At 48.7% G+C, this 16,487-nt stretch overlaps 1 protein-coding gene across 6 annotated transcripts in view; it reads right to left on the bottom strand.

Moving 5' to 3' along the window:
- The window catches only part of MAPKBP1 (mitogen-activated protein kinase binding protein 1), a 100,567-nt gene extending 100,404 nt beyond the window's left edge, over nucleotides 1–163 (bottom strand). For 5 of the 6 annotated variants that reach the window (XM_031505018.3, XM_021533486.3, XM_085580302.1 and 2 more), the window contains exon 1: nucleotides 5–163. The gene's annotated coding sequence lies outside the window, so the exon portion shown is untranslated. The remainder of the gene's footprint in view (nucleotides 1–4) is intronic. The other variant, XM_031505019.3, reaches the window with a different exon arrangement.
- Between the last annotated feature and the right edge of the window lie 16,324 nt (nucleotides 164–16,487).

Genomic DNA, 16,487 nt, shown 5'->3' with positions numbered 1-16,487 from the left:
CTACCTGGCGCCCAGGAACGGCGATCCCGGCGCCCACGGTGCCCCGCAGCGCCTGCCCATGCAGCCGGCCTGCCCCGAGGAGGGGCCGCGGCGCGGGCCGCCCCCGCGGGCGGGGCGGGGGCCGTCCCCTGGGCGGCGGCGGCAGGGAGCGGGTGGCCGCGAGGGGCGGCTCCGCAGTGCCAGGTGCGGGGCGGCTCCGCAGTGCCAGGTGCGGGCCGGGCGCCGGGGCCAGGCCGGGACCCGCCCGCCGAGCCCGGGAGCGCAGGGCCGCGTGCCCGTCCCGCCGCGCCCGGCCCGGCCCGGCCGCCCGGCACGGCTACGGCGGCCCGCGCGGGCCAACCCGCGGCGGCGGAGGGAGACGGGCGGCGCTGGCGGAGGGATCGCGGCGCGGCGGCCGGGCCGGTTGTGGGGGAGCCCGTGCCGGGCCGTGCCCGGGGAGCCCGTGCCGGGCCGTGCCCGGGGAGCCGGTGCCGGCTGTGCCCGGGGAGCCCGTGCCGGGCTGTGCCCGGGGAGCCCGTGCCGGGCCGTGCCCGGGGAGCCGGTGCCGGCTGTGCCCGGGGAGAGTGCCAGCCGTGCCCGGGGAGCCCGTGCCGGGCTGTGCCCGGGGAGAGTGCCGGCCGTGCCCGGGGAGCCCGTGCCGGGCTGTGCCCGGGGAGCCCGTGCCGGGCCGTGCCCGGGGAGCCCGTGCCGGGCTGTGCCCGGGGAGCCCGTGCCGGGCTGTGCCCGGGGAGAGTGCCGGCTGTGCCCAGGAAGCCCGTGCCGGGCTGTGCCCGGGGAGCCGGTGCCGGGCCGTGCCCGGGGAGCCCGTGCCGGGCCGTGCCCGGGGAGCCCGTGCCGGGCCGTGCCCGGGGAGCCCGTGCCGGGCCGTGCCCGGGGAGCCCGTGCCGGGCCGTGCCCGGGGAGCCCGTGCCGGGCCGTGCCCGGGGAGCCCGTGCCGGGCCGTGCCCGGGGAGCCCGTGCCGGGCCGCCGGCGCTGGCGCTCTCTAATGGGTATCCGAGGGCGCGTCTCCCACACAAGAGCCAAGTGAGGCCCGGGGGAAGGTCAAAGGCACATTAGCGGCCCGTTCTACCGTGCCCGCCGCCCCTCAGGACCCACAGTTTCGCCCTGTGCCTCCGCCGTGCCCTGTCAGGCTGCCCAGCCCTTCCCTGGTTTAACCCGTTGCTGTAGTGTGGCAAAATGGAACGCGGGTTCGCTTGACTTCCAAACTTAATATGGTAGTTCCCAAAAATAACCAAACTACAGTTGCCAACAACAGCTAAGCAAATATTGGAGCATCCCTTGAACAGCGACACCAGAAATTTGGAAAAGTGGCCCATACATAATACAAGAAGTAGGGCAACAGCAGATGTCATGTAAACCACCTTGGTGTCTCACACAGGTCGAACTGTTGGTGTGAATTAGTGTGTCTGCAATTCAACCGCACTGTTTGCTGACCCTCTGTGGTTGGCTGTGGTTGTTCCTTTTGAACAAAAGCATTTACAAATCTTGGGTGCTTCCTTCCCCTCCAGAGTGGCTTGGCACACCACACCTGGGGTGTTCCTGTCACTGGGGGTGTCACAGTGTCCTGACTGCCCCACACATCTTCCTGGCCATTCCTGGCTGGTCACCACATCCTGCCTGTGCCACAACAGCAGCCTCCTGAGGAATGACAGGGAAGGGGACCATGAGACTGTGTCACCCTGCTGCTCCGGGGTGGGAGAGGGGACAGAGGATGTCACCTTGTGCCCCATAGTGTGGGACGGCTGACACTTCACATCTGGTGTGTGGATCTTTTACTGGGGCTAGGATGTTCATAGAGGTGGTGTGCAGGCTGCTGGCAAAGCCATGCCCATAAGCAGCTGAGCTGGGTATTCCTGGATGACCACAGGAGCCCACAACCACACAATGGCAAGGTAGGGCCCCACTGCATAGGTTCCCAGCCATGAGGAAGTCCTGGAGTTTTTTCTCCCCTCAGCTCTTCAAAGTTTTTGTTGGGATTCTGGCAGCTCACTGGTACATCTGGACACTAACAGAGTCAAAAATTTGGACACTTGTGTGCTGGCTCCTAGCAGGTGAGAGCCTAGAAGCAAATCCTTATCAGGCCAGCAAGAGGGTTTTGCCCTGGAGCTGTCTAATACCCATTCCCCAAGGAAGAGTTCAGAAGCACTATGCTAATTCCTTTGCTTCCCAAGTGGGAAGACAGCTGGCCAACCATGCCATGGTAGCTACTAACCACATGAGAGGAGGTGGGGAGGCAGATTTCACAAGCCAGCAAGCCTGAATTGCTGTCAGAGGGCATACATTTAGGATGTATCTCTCTCTCTCTCAGCCCAAAGAGGCAGTGTGTATCAACACTGGTCACACCACAGCCCTAAAGAGGGAAAAGGAAACCAGCCTTTCGTAGCATGGGAAAGTCCTGCTAGCTCCCTCTTCCTTAACATGCCCTGCCATTATTGCAATTTGTCCTACATCCTTGGAGTATCTTTCTGGCTCCCTGTTGCCTACTGTGTGTGACCTGCTTCCTTTTCGGCCTTTGGTGACTGTCCTGTCTTCAGTGACCAACTCAAACCCATACTGCTCATAGCAATTGGAGATGATCCTTGCAAAAATACAGGCTGTGAAAATTTGCTGAAGTTCAGGCAGAGGTTTACAATGACTAATGATCCACATGGGTTATGGTCTTGCTCATGGTAGCCAGCACACTGCCAGCATCACAGCTTGTGACTGTGTGAACCTGCACCACCGGAATTTCAGGAAAAGTTTGTTTGCATTCCAGGTGGGATTCTGAGCAGGTACAAGGGCTTGCAGGACTAGGATGTTAAGGCTTATCTGGCCAGAAACATCCATAAATTGATGAAAACACCCAGAGGTATAATAGGGCATGCTTCTAATCTCTATCAGCTCTATCAGTAACTTGCAGGAAGTGAATTTAAAATGTCAGTGTCTAACCTTTGATAGTTTTTGTTTTGATACATATGCCAGAGAGAAATCCATGCTTGTTCCTGCATCAAAATGTCATAAGGTTCTGGGAACTATGGTGTTTTGAAAGATATCCGATTTTGAGGGATTTACAATAAAATTGCAAGAGCTGGTAACATTGCAATTATTTCTGAAATGGAAGTAACTGATATCCATGGAGCTAAGAGTGTATATACAGAATCATGGAATCATACTAATGTCTTTCAGCTTTCAGCCCCAGACACAGTCTGCAACCCAAGAGGTGGCACATAAGAAAAGGATTCTTTTAGAAAACATGAATATTGTCCATTCCCACCAAACCTGTTGTCTTATTGTGCAATAATAGTGCCTTTATGTTGAGGGTGAGGAGAAAATCACGAAGGAAATCAGGCCTGCTGTTGCAGCAGAAGTAAAATCCCTTTTCTAGGAAGATTTACACATATGTTTAGCTTAATCCAGACTATCAATTCTAGTGAGTGGAACTACTCACAGCGGATATGGAATTTGAGAAGGGCACCAGCCTGTACAGGACTGGGACCTGACACTGCACAGGAAAAAAATGTAGTCAATAGTTCTTAAATTTATGCTGTTCAACAATAAAACATCAGAGTCATCACATTTGGGAGAATTATGTATACATTTGAGAAAGAAGATAGGGATGTCTTTGAAAACAAGGGACAGCTGAGATATATGCTTGGAAGACGCTGTTACATGCAAGTAGAATTGTTCCTCTTTTGTTGGAAGCTGAGCACAGCATTATGTGATTTGTGATTACAATTCTTTGTGTCTGTGAAGTGACTGAAGAGACAGGCTAACTCTGAAACATCACTGGACTTCTAAATTCCCTGAAAAGGAACTGGGACAGGGAATGAACGTTTCTGATTTTCAGACTAAAGCATACTACCTTTCTAGTTATTTTTGAAGCAGCATGAAATGTCACAGTGTCTTCAGTTTGTCCTAAAGAGAAAGATCTTACCAGTGGTTTTTAAATAAACATTTTCTATAGTTTCATTAATAAAAACACTTGCTCTTTTTTTCTTTCATCTCAATAGTACAAAAGGGAAACAGGTAGGAAACACCAGTTTGCTCAAGGTTTTGCAGTACAGGTCTTAACGACACATCTGTTTCATTGTTAGAGGTATACGATTTTCCAGTTGTAATATCAAATTTATGAAAGGGCAGTGTAAAACCCTTGCACCGACTCTACAACCACCAGAGCTTTAGCTGGAGAGAAGCCAGAGCAGATGATGCTGTCCTGCCTGGCTTCTGTTCTCCCAGCCCTATCCTCCAAGAAATACCAAACCACCTGAAATGGAGAAACTGCTTTTCATCCAGTGACATGACTAAAAGCAATTGATAGACCTACTGCTCCATGACAAGCTTCCTGATGTTGCTCTGGCTTGTGGTGTCCAAAATAACCTCTCCTGTGGCAGCAGTCAAGCTGTTAATCTGCTGACCAGTCATTGTGTCGAAGTTCATTAAAGGTGCATGTGTGGCTTGTGCTGGGGCAAGTGCTTCACTCTGTGCTCATTCACCCCAGCGCTTGCTGCTGTTTCTTTTGTTGTGCCATTATTGCCTCTTCACTATTGCCACAGTTTACCTTTATTTCTGAACAAGGCTTGTGTTTTTACAGTATGTTCCTGTAGGGTCCATCTTCACAGGGCAGCGCCTTTACTGAGATCAGTTAATGATAACCAAAAGCAAAAGGACTTTCATCTTCACTCTGGAGTCATGAATTCTTCCTTGACAGAAAAGATAATGTACCATGAATAAATTATACCATTTATCTTTGACATTTCCAGCTTGTGGTCTTGAATTATGTGTTCTCATTGAAGTCTTTCTGAGGCATGCCTTAAATAATGAAAGAACAGATGCCTCAACAAATTAAATGCCATATTTTTAAGCACTAGGTAATGAAGTATCTGAAAATGTTTTTCTCTGCTGCAGAAATCCTCTGTGCTTTTCTAAGAAATAGCATTCTGTAATCCTGTAGGGCTCTGAACAAAAGGAACAATTTGGAAGTGATAAAAAAAAAATATGCTTTCCTATTTAAGAATATAGTGATAAAATAAGAGCACATAAAAGAAGGCATAAAGGAACAGAGCAGAAGTGCTACATGAGCCCTCTCAGTGTGATATTAAACATTTCCTTGAACTTGTTCTCCTTGCAAGCCCTTCTCACCACCTGTGGCCAAGCAGGGAGCATGGGGTGACTCTCCAGACAGCTGTGGTGACATGCTCAGAGCAGATGTAGTCCCATGACTGGATACACTAAGTGCTTTCCAAACTCTCTGTGTGACAGGGCTGCAAGGTGCTCTGTGCCTCTGAAACCCTGATGTGCTGATACCATGTCACAGCCAAGCCCCTGGGTGGCAGCTTGATCAACTTGGGGTTTTGCCATTTTAAATTTGTTTTCCTTGTCAGAGAAACAGATCTGAGAAAGGATTTCATTTTTCCAGACACCAGTGTGCTGGAGCTGACCTGCTCTCTGGTACTAGAGGGAGATCCAAACTGGAAGCTGTGGCAGCCAGCATGAGCAATTGAGGCCAGCTCAGTGACCAGGTGAGTTAGTCAGGGAGCAGCATCACACTCATGCGGATTCATAACTCCCACACAGCTGAGAGGATGGGCTGATCACCTTCACATGTGCCTGCAGAAATACTGGGGACAGACATTTTGCTTCATACCCTCACTGCTATGTTCCTGAGCAGCTTTCAGGCCAAGTGAAGAGCAGAGAACACTTTTTTCCCCACAAGCTTTAAACTCTGTAGAAGAAAAGCACTCGGTCTTATTCTATAAGAGCTGCCTACCCTCCAACCTCCAAAGGACCATAGTGCTGCTTTCCAGTTAGGATAATGACTCTCATTTCAGCCTCACAGGATGTTGATTCAGAAGGTTCATTATGGCTTTTTCCTCATGTTGACTTCTTGTTAAAGTAGTGAACAGTAGGCACTCAGAGAGAGGGTGAAGGAGGAAAGATAAATGTCTTTGGTCTAGTCCAGAATAAAAATAACATATATGTACAATATATGAGAAACTAGACAAGTAGAGTGTAAGAGAAGAAAAGCAGCTACCAGGCAGTATATAGAGAGCATTTAAAGTTTAACTTTTCTCCAGACATGAAAATTACTGTGAACTTAATAATAATTTCATTATTAACCTCTTGATTAGATATGAATTTGCCCTAGCAAAAGGCACCAAGAATTCTTTTCTGGACATACAGGGGCCTCCAAAGCTCAATGTACAGTGTGTCAGGTGATGAAACCCAAGTAGAGTTAATTAGTTGTTTTTGTTGCCTTGTTTGCTGGCAGTGAGCTTTGTCCCTTCCTCTCTCTCATTTATTGCCACAGCTACAAGGGATAAGCAGAATGAGTTTCTGGAAATTGTTTTCCAATCATGGCTTAGGCCTTTTTATCAGGCTCCTGATACCTGACTTGAAATGTTTAGAATCCAGCCAGCAGTTACATGGGATCTTTTCTTCATGTGTTCCCATTGAAAAGCCATGTAGACATCTATGGTTCATAATGCACCCAGGGAGAATATTCTTATATTATAGATCCCAGCTGTGCTTTAAAAAAAGGAAAAATATACATGCATGAATGCCATTCAGCTGATTGCTAGGAAATTGTGCTGATAAAGAGAAACTATGGGGAATGCTAACAAAATGTGTAGTATAGAAAGTCCAGCTGAAGACATAAAGTTACTGCTTAGAAAAGGCTTGTATCCACTAAGGACTGGTAGTTTCTGGAATAAGACAAAATGTGTAGAGATGTACTTGTAAATCCCAGGCACAGCTACACTCTTTTTTTTTTTCTGAATTAGAAGAATGTCCCGTAAACTGAAGGAAAAAATTACAAATCCATTTCAATTTTGACTCTGCTATTGTAACAGGTGAACTAGTCTGCTTATGTCTCACTCCTGTATTTCAAGGGATCAGCAAAACCCATTCCCTCAATTAAAACTATTCTTAACATAATTAGCAAAGTGTGTACAAGTGTCCATTCAGCTGTCAAAGCAAGACCATGTTCTGACTCACCTGGTGCCTGAGGCACATGTGCGTCCGGTGCACAGTGAGGTGTGCTTTCAAGCCTGCTGTGCTGTGGCAGATGTGAATGACAAAAAGAGATCTGTGCTGGCTGACTGAAGGCTGGAGGAATGGTTGCTGGGCTTTCCACAGCCCCCTTGGGCAGCAGATGTGGTGAGCAGTGCTCAGGAGAGCCTCACCAGCACCTGGGTGCTGCAGGGGCAGACAAGCCTGGCAGGGCACTGCAGGGGCTCGTGGCTCCCTAAGAGCAAGGCCACAGCCCCCACTGCTTCTGTTCCAGCCCCTACACCAGTACAACACTAGTTGTGTCAACAGCTATCCCCTCTAGCTCTGACCTGGCCCACACATTTGTGCATTAGCCAGCTTGCGGAGAGAGATAAATGATGTTACAACTCTATTAAATTTCCACCAGAAGCAGGACCTGTCTTTGTTGTCCATTTCTCAGTGGTAGCATTAATACAAATGTGAATGAATGTAAACGTGTTGTGCTTTCTGCTGGCTGCGTGGAGGTTACATGGGAGGATAAACATCGGGTACTGAGGCAAAACTCAGCTCGGACACTGCCTGGGCCAGTGAACTTGCCATATCACAGCTTTGGTCAGACAAACCATGACATGGTACCCAGGCTAACCCACAGGGTCCTTTCAAGCTTAGATCTAGCAGAGCCTGGCCCCATTTACACACAGGGCCAAATGGTTTGACAATCTCAAAAGCCCTCAGCGAGACTGCAGTGTTGCATGAACTCTGTCACTTTTAGACTGTAGGGACCTCGGATGTGGGTAGAGACAAGAGCAGCACCATACAGATAGGAGAAGGCTGTCTCCCATTGACTGGACAGGTGCCAGGGTTAGCAGGCACACGGAGATTGGATGTTGGATACTCCTACTTGCAAGGGGAGTCCAGATCTGAAAACCACATGACAGGAAAGCATTTGACTGAGCTGGTACTTAAATAGGGGATGCCAAATCCTTATTCCCGTTTGTAGGAGCTATTTGTGTTTCATTGTTCTCCCTAATTATTGCTCTCTGGAAATACCTACCACAGGATGAAATTACCATTGAACTCTATGAGGAGGGATAAAGGCCTCCCTTAGAGCAATCACTTTATACCTTTCCCAGTTTTGGGCCCCTAAATTTCTTGCAGTGAGCAGGGCTGCAAACATCTACACACTTCATCTTGTTGGCAGTGGGCTTAAGTGCTTGTGAAAGGTAGTCAAGAAGAGCTACTTTCCACAAATGTTTTAAAAATACTTGCAAGGGCTCACTGAGAAGAGACTGAAAGCTGCTGTTTGGTTGCTTTAAGATCACCCAAAGGCCAGTTCACTGTAGAAAGGTTGGGTTGAGCTATGTTATATTGGGCCGGGTTAGGTTAGAGAAAGCTCCTTACTGTTACAGGCACAGAAAGGGATCACAAGATAGGCTTTCCAGCATGTGTCTAAACAACTCATTGTCCTTCACTTGTCCTCCCTCTGGCAGCGTAAGCAAGAGCATGCAAACTAACCAGCTTTACTCCCAGACTGTTCTGCAATGGAAAGCAGGGAGCTGTTATTTTCCAGGTTCTGCCCTCACAGAAGAGGCCATGCAGCTTTCTATGGGGCTAAACATCAGACAGGAACAATGCCACTGCATCATTTGGCTGATGTCTGCCTGAAAGTTTTTATGTGTTTAGGCCAGCTCTGCACAGACTGCACGGATGGCACTCAGCACAGAGGCTGGCCCTGGCCCAGAGACCTGAAAGGAGAGATGCTTGCAAACCCCTCTCTGCTGAGCTGGTGTTCCCAATGGCCTGCTGTCTAATCTCCCCCACTCCCCAAGAGAATGTAGGTCACTGTTCACATTGTTTTCCTCTGAGCCTTGACCGTTCCTGTTTTGCCACTTTGTTTGCAATTAGCCCGTACTTTTGTAATTGACCTAAATAAGCCTGTTTGTTTCATTTTCCTCCATCCCATGCCTTATGTTTCCAGAGAGCTGTAATTAATAAGAATGATGCAGCATGAATATCTTCTGCAAGCCCAAAGCGGGCAGTGCCCTGGCTGGAATTAGTCCTGCTCTTGGTGGTCAGCAGCAAGCTGACAATGTAAAACAGAACTCAAGCAGCTTTGGGTTTTGCCCTGAGAAAAAGACAGCATGACAGATATTACAGCTTGACTGTGCTATATGGCCTCCATAGATGTCTTTTATTGTCACTACTGTTAGCAAAATGAAAGAACTAGAGCAAAACTGCGAGCAAGCAAATAAGAAAACACTGATAACAAACGATGTCCAAGCGCTATATTGCAAGCCATGAAACACACCCATTTGAATCAGTTTTCACAACTGCTCACTTTGCTCCCCCAGTCACACTTAGCACAGTGATGATGTTCTAAATTTCCTTTTATGTCACAACCCTGCCCTCCCCATGAAGTCTGAAGTGTGAATGCTGGAAAATCAAATGCAAGAGAGCATGGAAGTTTTCCCACTGAATCTCTCATGCTGTTGGGCAATACTCAGCTGGATGGGTTTCAGGCACTGTTTATTGCCTCAGTTTTCCCACCTGTTCTCATGAACTCCTGCTTGGAGAGGAACATCTCATTAATGTTTCCTTTATTTTGCACTACTTTTTGCCTTTTGCATCCTTAAAAGACAAAAGTAAAGATCAAAAGAAAACCTTGCAAGAGAGCTTTTCGCAAAACTTCCTGTTGTATTCCAGACCCTCCCGCAGAAATATTCTGCTGCTTCCTCTGGGGTGCCCATCTCTGTGTCCCACTCCTGCAGGCAGGGCTGTGTTGGGGTCCGTATGTCAGGTTGGCACAGAGGTCAGTACTGAGGTCCATATGAGTCTCAGAGCCTGCAGAGGGCTTAGCACTGTGGCATCCCTAAGCACCAAGGCTCTCAGGGATGCCACAGCGCTAAGCCCTCCCTTTAGAGATGCTGGAGGAAGGCACAGGGAATGAAATGCAAACTACATGTCATGCTGTTCAGAAACCAAATAGCAGAAATGCTGGCACTGCATCTATTTGTAGTTTTACTGACGTGTAGCCAGTATCCTACCTAGCAGCAGTATGCAGTCAATGCCTGTCCCTTTGCTTGTGCTTGGTTCTCTAGAAAGACTCTGAGAGGACTTCAGTAGGTGTCAGATGCAAAGCACAACTTGGACCCAAGGTAGACTCTGGCCAGCAAGCCAAAAGATGACATGGAGATAGGCACAACAAGAGCTGTGGCACAGGTTGTGGAACTGGAGTTTTCCAATAAGCCTAAATTTTGTACCCCATTCTAACTTATTTTCCTTGGGAACTAGGGCAACAAATTACCCTAAACCCCTTTTAAAATCCCCTCCATTTAACATCTTGTTCCTTGACACAGACTTTGATATCCTGGTTTCCCCCTTTCTCTGTAATATACCTTGGCTTGCAAAATTCACCATGCAGAACAAAATCTGAACTTTCCACTCCCCATGGCAACCATAATTCAATTAAGCAAGATAAACCTTGGACAACAGTTGGCCCTTGGACAGGACGTGGTATACTAAATACGATACCAGCAGAAGGAGAGTGAAACACAAAACTCATGAAACAATCCTGTTAAAAGACAGTTGGCAAGTGGGTGCCCTTCAGGATAAGGACACACAGAAATACACGCCCTCCCCTTTCTTTAGTCCAGCACACTTCACATAGATGACAACAAATAGGAAGGACTGGGATTAATGGCAACTTCTTCATGCTTGCAAGTCTATCTGAAGAGCACCAAAGCACACATTTAACTTGCATGGATGGATGCATTTATTCCCTTTGCTAATGTGCAAATATAGGTCTAACTAGGGATGCTTTCCTTAAGCAGTGCCAATGGGGACAGAAAACAAATGTCAAATACAAGAAGATTGCACGCAGCCCATTAGTTGTCTGGCAGGATGACTGACTGAGAGGGAAATATAAAAGTATAGCCAGGTCACACTCTCATGGTGGTGAAAAAGAGAAAACACAGTGACTAAATACCAAAGTCACAGCAAACCCAAATATTACTCTCAGAATGACTAGAATTAGGAAGGCTAGAAGGTAGGTAGCAAGAGCCTAGAAATATTGCCCAGGAAGATGCACTATTTCCATCCCTTGATGTTTTTAAGTCCTGGATGGAGAAAGACCTGACCAGTCTAAGTTTGATCTCATGACTGCCCTTGCCCTGGACAGAAGGCTGGACTATAGATCTCCAGAGGGCCTTTCCTATGTGAATTTTTCTGTGATCCAATGAGTGCCTATGATTTGGCATACAGAGAAGGCAACTACTGACATTTCCATGACAACAAACTGGGTTTCTGCTGGTGTTGCAGCTTCCTGCAAAGAGAATAGTGCACTCTTCCTTGAGAGAAATGCCACAAAACCCCCAAGATTTATAGCACTATGTTCACTAGAGCTTTGTTTTCAATCTAGTGAAAGAATTAATAGGTTATCAGCTTGTTGCACAGTTGTTAATTTCTGCTTCTGTTTCAATTTTCCTTTTTTTTTTAAGGTAGTGAAGAGAAAATTACATGCAATCTTGCAAAAAGAAGATAATTACATCCTCCCCCTTTGGGAGACAACCAAAATGGCTTCAGCAAATACTCCCAGTGCCAGTGGGAGGCAGCCAGTCAGCAGCCAGGGCCAGCTGCATGTGGCTCAGCACAGCCAGCCCAGTGCTGTAAAGCATTTTCCTTCACCATTTGCCCTGTGGTCTTCCTCAATAGAAGCACATGAAGCGAAATGCTTGCAATGTTTTGTTCAAATACTGCAAATGAAATCTCAGCTGCAGCAACCAGGATTTGGAAACTGGGAGTTGGGCAGATCTGAGGCTGTAGTGCTGCTGTGGTCGGTCACACACCCGGGGGTGGTGGTAGGGCTGTGTGACCTGTGGGGGTGCCCGAAGCCCCTGTGGGCTCCTGAGAGTGCAGGCAGAGGATGGGGATGGGGACTCTGCTACACAGCTTCTGCCCTGGCAATGCCCTTGGGGGAGCTTGGGGATGCTAGAGACTGGGGCCTGAGGCAATGCAGCTACAGCAGCAGCTCTGTCCAGCCACACAAGGGCTCTGCCCTCTGCCACGTCCAGGTGTGCAGCACAGAGCACCTCCAGAGGCAGAGAGCTTGGTTTCCTGCACACTTCTCACTTGCACTGTCTGCCTCTCAGTCCGAGCAGAGGATCCAGCCCCCTGGGACTCACCTTCAGCCAGGAATAACTTCTGACTTGAGGCAATTTTAGTAGGTCACCAATGCTGCTGGCTTTTTCCTTTGGCAGTTATGATTTTCTTCCTCACCCTATGAAAATTGAGTTTTCTTTCAAACATGAATGTGCCCCTTGTAAGCTGATCTGCAATATAATTATTTTCTCCCTTGCTCAGCAAACTTTGCGAAACTGGACATTTTCCCCATCAAAGCCAGACAATGAGGCCTTGTCTACACTGGAGCACAGTAGTAACAATTCCCACTGTGGCTGCCATCAGTTCAGCTCGCCTGGTGGGAGCCGTTTATTAAATTTTTTTCCTGAAGACTAGCCTCCCGTTTCAAGTTGATTGCCCCACATGTCAGAGCCACAAAACATTTGTGGGGTGAGATTTTTTTGTCATGGGCATTCAAAAGCTAAGGAAGCAAATTCAAAGCTTTGCAAAGGCAGTCACAAACTGCAAGTCTGCTTGAGCCATTTTTTTAAAACCAAGTAGTCATTGTAATCTAGAAGTGCAGACACTGGGTGGGGAGCAGGAGTTAACCACTGTCCTTGCAAAAGGCTTGCAAGCACCTCCTTTTCCAGTCATGGTTTTATATCCAGTCACCTTAACAGAGTTAAAACGCAATCACATCAGACTTACACCATTACAAAAGGTATCAAAATAACCAGGCCAGGAAAATTGTACAGCTGTATTATCCATCTCATATGCAGAAACCTTCACATGTTCTTGAAGTTTGCTGAAGCTTGGCCCATCTGAAGTTATCCAGCCCCATAACCTGTCCCCCCATCAGAGGCCACACCACCGCCTCCCACACAGCCCAAACCCAGCCAGCCCCAGCTGAGCCAGCAGCTGCCCCCACCCTGAATCCGAGGGGCACGTGTGGGGCTCCCACGGACCCCCATCCATCCCAGTGCCCTGCTCCCACACAGGGCTGCCCAGGCTGGGGCACCTTGTCCAGGCCTGCTGCCTTTCCAAGGCTGAGCATACAAATGTGGCTCCAGCCAGGCCCCAGAGGGACACTAATGGTTGATCAAACCATGTTTTACTCTAGCTACATAACGTTTTATAGTAATATCCAGGTCCAGCACGTCTCCAAAATAAAGCACAGCATTAGTTCACACCTTCTCAAAGCTCAGCACTGTCCATGCCTCTGGCTTAGGCAGGGACAGACAAGGTTGTCTTATCAAGAGCTATTCCCCCATGGGCCATGGGGGGCCACGGGGGCCAAGGGCTCCTGGCCAAGGACAGCGCAGCTTCACCCGTGCCAGGCAACAGCTCCTGAAGGAAGAGGCACCTTTAGCTGCTCTTTACACAAACAGCTCCAACCTTCATTGAATACCAAAATAAACCAGACACCTTGTCTCCATTGAGGTCTTTCCTTAAGGAGAAAAGAAACTCAGCAAGGAATTCCATGATCCCTTCAAAAATTTTACTGCTGTTTTAGGACACCTTACGTTGGAAAATGTTTTGTGAATAAAAGAGTATAGCTGGCAAGCCCTCAGCCATGCAGAGGGCAGGGCGAGCCAGAGGGAAGCAGAAGAGGGCATAGAGATTGGTGTGACACTGCTGCTCTTCAGAAGAGAAAGCCCAGCACATGCTTAGCAGCTGACTTGGTGCCAGGCAAGTGTAGCCACAGGCCTGGGCTTTAAGCTGCTGGTGTGTGTGTGTCATGGCAGGCCAGGGAGCAGTGTGGGAAACAGCAGGGTCTAAGCCCCTTTTCCTTACACAGATGATGGGGCTCAAAAGTTCAGTCTTGAGGAGGCAGAAGGACTGGTGAAAGAAGGAGAGAAAGAGGAGCACCTGCCCCTCAGGCCAAGAGCAGCTTGTGCAGCTCCTGCAAGGGGCTCTGGCACACAGGGCACTGTGAAGGCAGCAAGGGATGGGTGGTGCAAGCACTGGCAGCAGCTTCCCCAGCTGCTTCTGCCAAACTACTGAGTCAGCTCCAGTGCAGACCCACCCTTCTTCTCTCACTGCTGCAGGAAATCCTGGCCAGGCACTGAAATGGAGGCTACAGCAGCACGTGCTGCTGCAACAGCCTTCAGTGGACAGTGGTGTGCTGTCTAAAAACACCTGTAAAGCTCTTATTGTCCTGCTAATGGGCTTCTTGTTAAACAGAACAATCAAGCAAGAACAACAGAACAAATCAAACAAATCTTGATCATACTTTAACTCTGAGAAGGTCCAGGAGAAGGGGAGGTGGTCATCAGTCCCCATCCCCATTGCCTGAAAACACACTGTAGTGTTCCATAAACCAGTGAGCTTGTGTCATGCATTCAATCCTCCCTTTTGGTTTTTTATGTAGATTAGGTCCAGCACAATTTCAAAAACAAATTCTGGCCTCTTTTTTTAAAGATGATTGGTATTAACACTAGGGTTACTTTACATTTTTTATCTAAAACTAATCACAGATCACTGGATCTGAAAGTCCAGGGCACCTCAGAGGCATAAAGTTTGATATCCTTGCAATGCTCAGTAGCTTCAGCTGCAAACTGGAGCCCTTTGCTCGGGTAAGCTCTGCAGACCCACACGAGCCTACAGACCTTGCCCAGAGGCTTTGTGCCCATACAGCTCCATGCCCTGGAGGAGCCAGGGAAGAGCTGCACACCCAGTTTTGCTGCTCTGCTGTGGGCTGCCACAGCCCTGCCCCAGCAGGCCTGGGGTTTGGCCAGCAGGACAGACCAGGAGGAGCTGGGCAGGCTGTTTCATACAGCTGCTAAGGAGTTAATCGGTGCTGAAAGCCGCTAAAAATGGCACAGAGCTTATGTCTGCGTATCTTTTTTTAGCTGCTATTTAATTGCCTGGTTTCAGCCCACGAGGCACAGCACGGGCACTTGCCAGGGGCACCGCTCTGCGCTACACCGGGGAACTACAGGGAGCCCTGTGCTCGGCAGGCAGGAAAGGAAGTCAAAGGCAGCAAGAAAGCCTGTCTCCTCCTCCTTGGAGCTGGTCCCATCAGGCTGGCAGAGAGACCGAGCCCTGCTCTTAGAGCACAGCAGCCTGCCTGCTCACACCCACGTAGCTGTGATAGCTGTGACTGCCCCTCATCACATCCACATCTTACACAGGCAGGGATCCTGGTCCCTGGCAGCCACTCCCATGCTGAGAGCTGAGACAGCTAAGGTGAAATGCTGCCTTCGGGTTCAAGTCCATCCACTCTGATTTCCAGCATCTACCTTACCTTAGAGAGCCAGGGCCAAGATCTCTAACACTGAGGAACCGTAATCCTGTACACTGACAGCCCTACAAAAAACAGGGAACCCTCACAAGAGCAAGATGAACCAGGTAAGTGACCACCATTAAAGCAAGGACAGGTCTTTGTGCTTTGTGTCACAGCAGCTCTGCTGGCAGCATGGAGCTGCTAGAGAGCAGCCCCACCAAAACAGGGGACAGCAGGGACATTCCTGAACACACCAGCAAGGTGAGACACCCCAGGCTGCTGGGCTGGATGTATAATTGGATTAGACAGACACAGCCATAGGTCCCAAAGGCCTCCCGGGCACGAGGATGTGGGATGTGCTGGTGCTGATGAGTGTGCAGGAGGTGCTGTGGCTGGAAGCCTGGGGCAAAGGCCTCTCCAGCAGCCTGAAACTGCATGGGAGGTTCATGCTGGCAGCCTGCGAGGCCCAGGCAGCTGTCAGGAGGATATACTGAGGCTTTCCTCTTCATCAGAAAAGACCCAGGTAAGTGGAGACTAAATCCTTCTAGGGGTAGAACTCTAAATAGAATGAAGACAGGAATACCTTCAGAAGAGCTCTCACCTGATCAGATGCCTCCAACTCCCAGGAGACACAAGATGGACAACTAAAGCACAAGCTGAGGCAACACAGACTTTAAATTAACAGGAACAGCCAAGTACACTGTGGTGTAATGATGCCTTCTTGGTCTGTGTAGCAGCAGTTAAAGGGCAAATAGATGAGGCACTGAGCAGCTCAAGTGACAATATATGACATTACAATTCCTCCACTACCATGACCCCAAATGGCAGTTATTAATTTAGATTCCATTCACTGCCAATTATGGATAAACTGGTCTTGCACGTTTTTGGATTGCATTTACAGGCTCAAATGTAGCTGTACCATCATTTACTGCACAGGCTCCCTGTAACTCTCTATTGTCAACAGAGTTTGTACCACCATCTGCATCTCCAAGAAAACAATGAATATGCTGGGAAACACAGATGCCCAGCACAGACTGTTGGCCTCTATTAGAAAGTTCTTTCCATTGCAAGGCTGACTGGATATACTTCATACTTATATCTTTCTATTCCAAGAAAAAGCTTGGAACTTTAGCCCTTAGAAAAAAAAAAAAAAAAAGCTTTAACTTTAGTCCTTAAAAT

The sequence above is a fragment of the Lonchura striata genome, chromosome 5 (assembly GCF_050655825.1).
Source record: "Lonchura striata isolate lonStrDom1 chromosome 5, ASM5065582v1, whole genome shotgun sequence".
Lineage (NCBI taxonomy): Eukaryota > Metazoa > Chordata > Aves > Passeriformes > Estrildidae > Lonchura > Lonchura striata.
The sequence above is the reverse complement of the archived record's forward strand: the minus strand, read 5'-3'. Positions and strand labels throughout refer to the sequence as shown.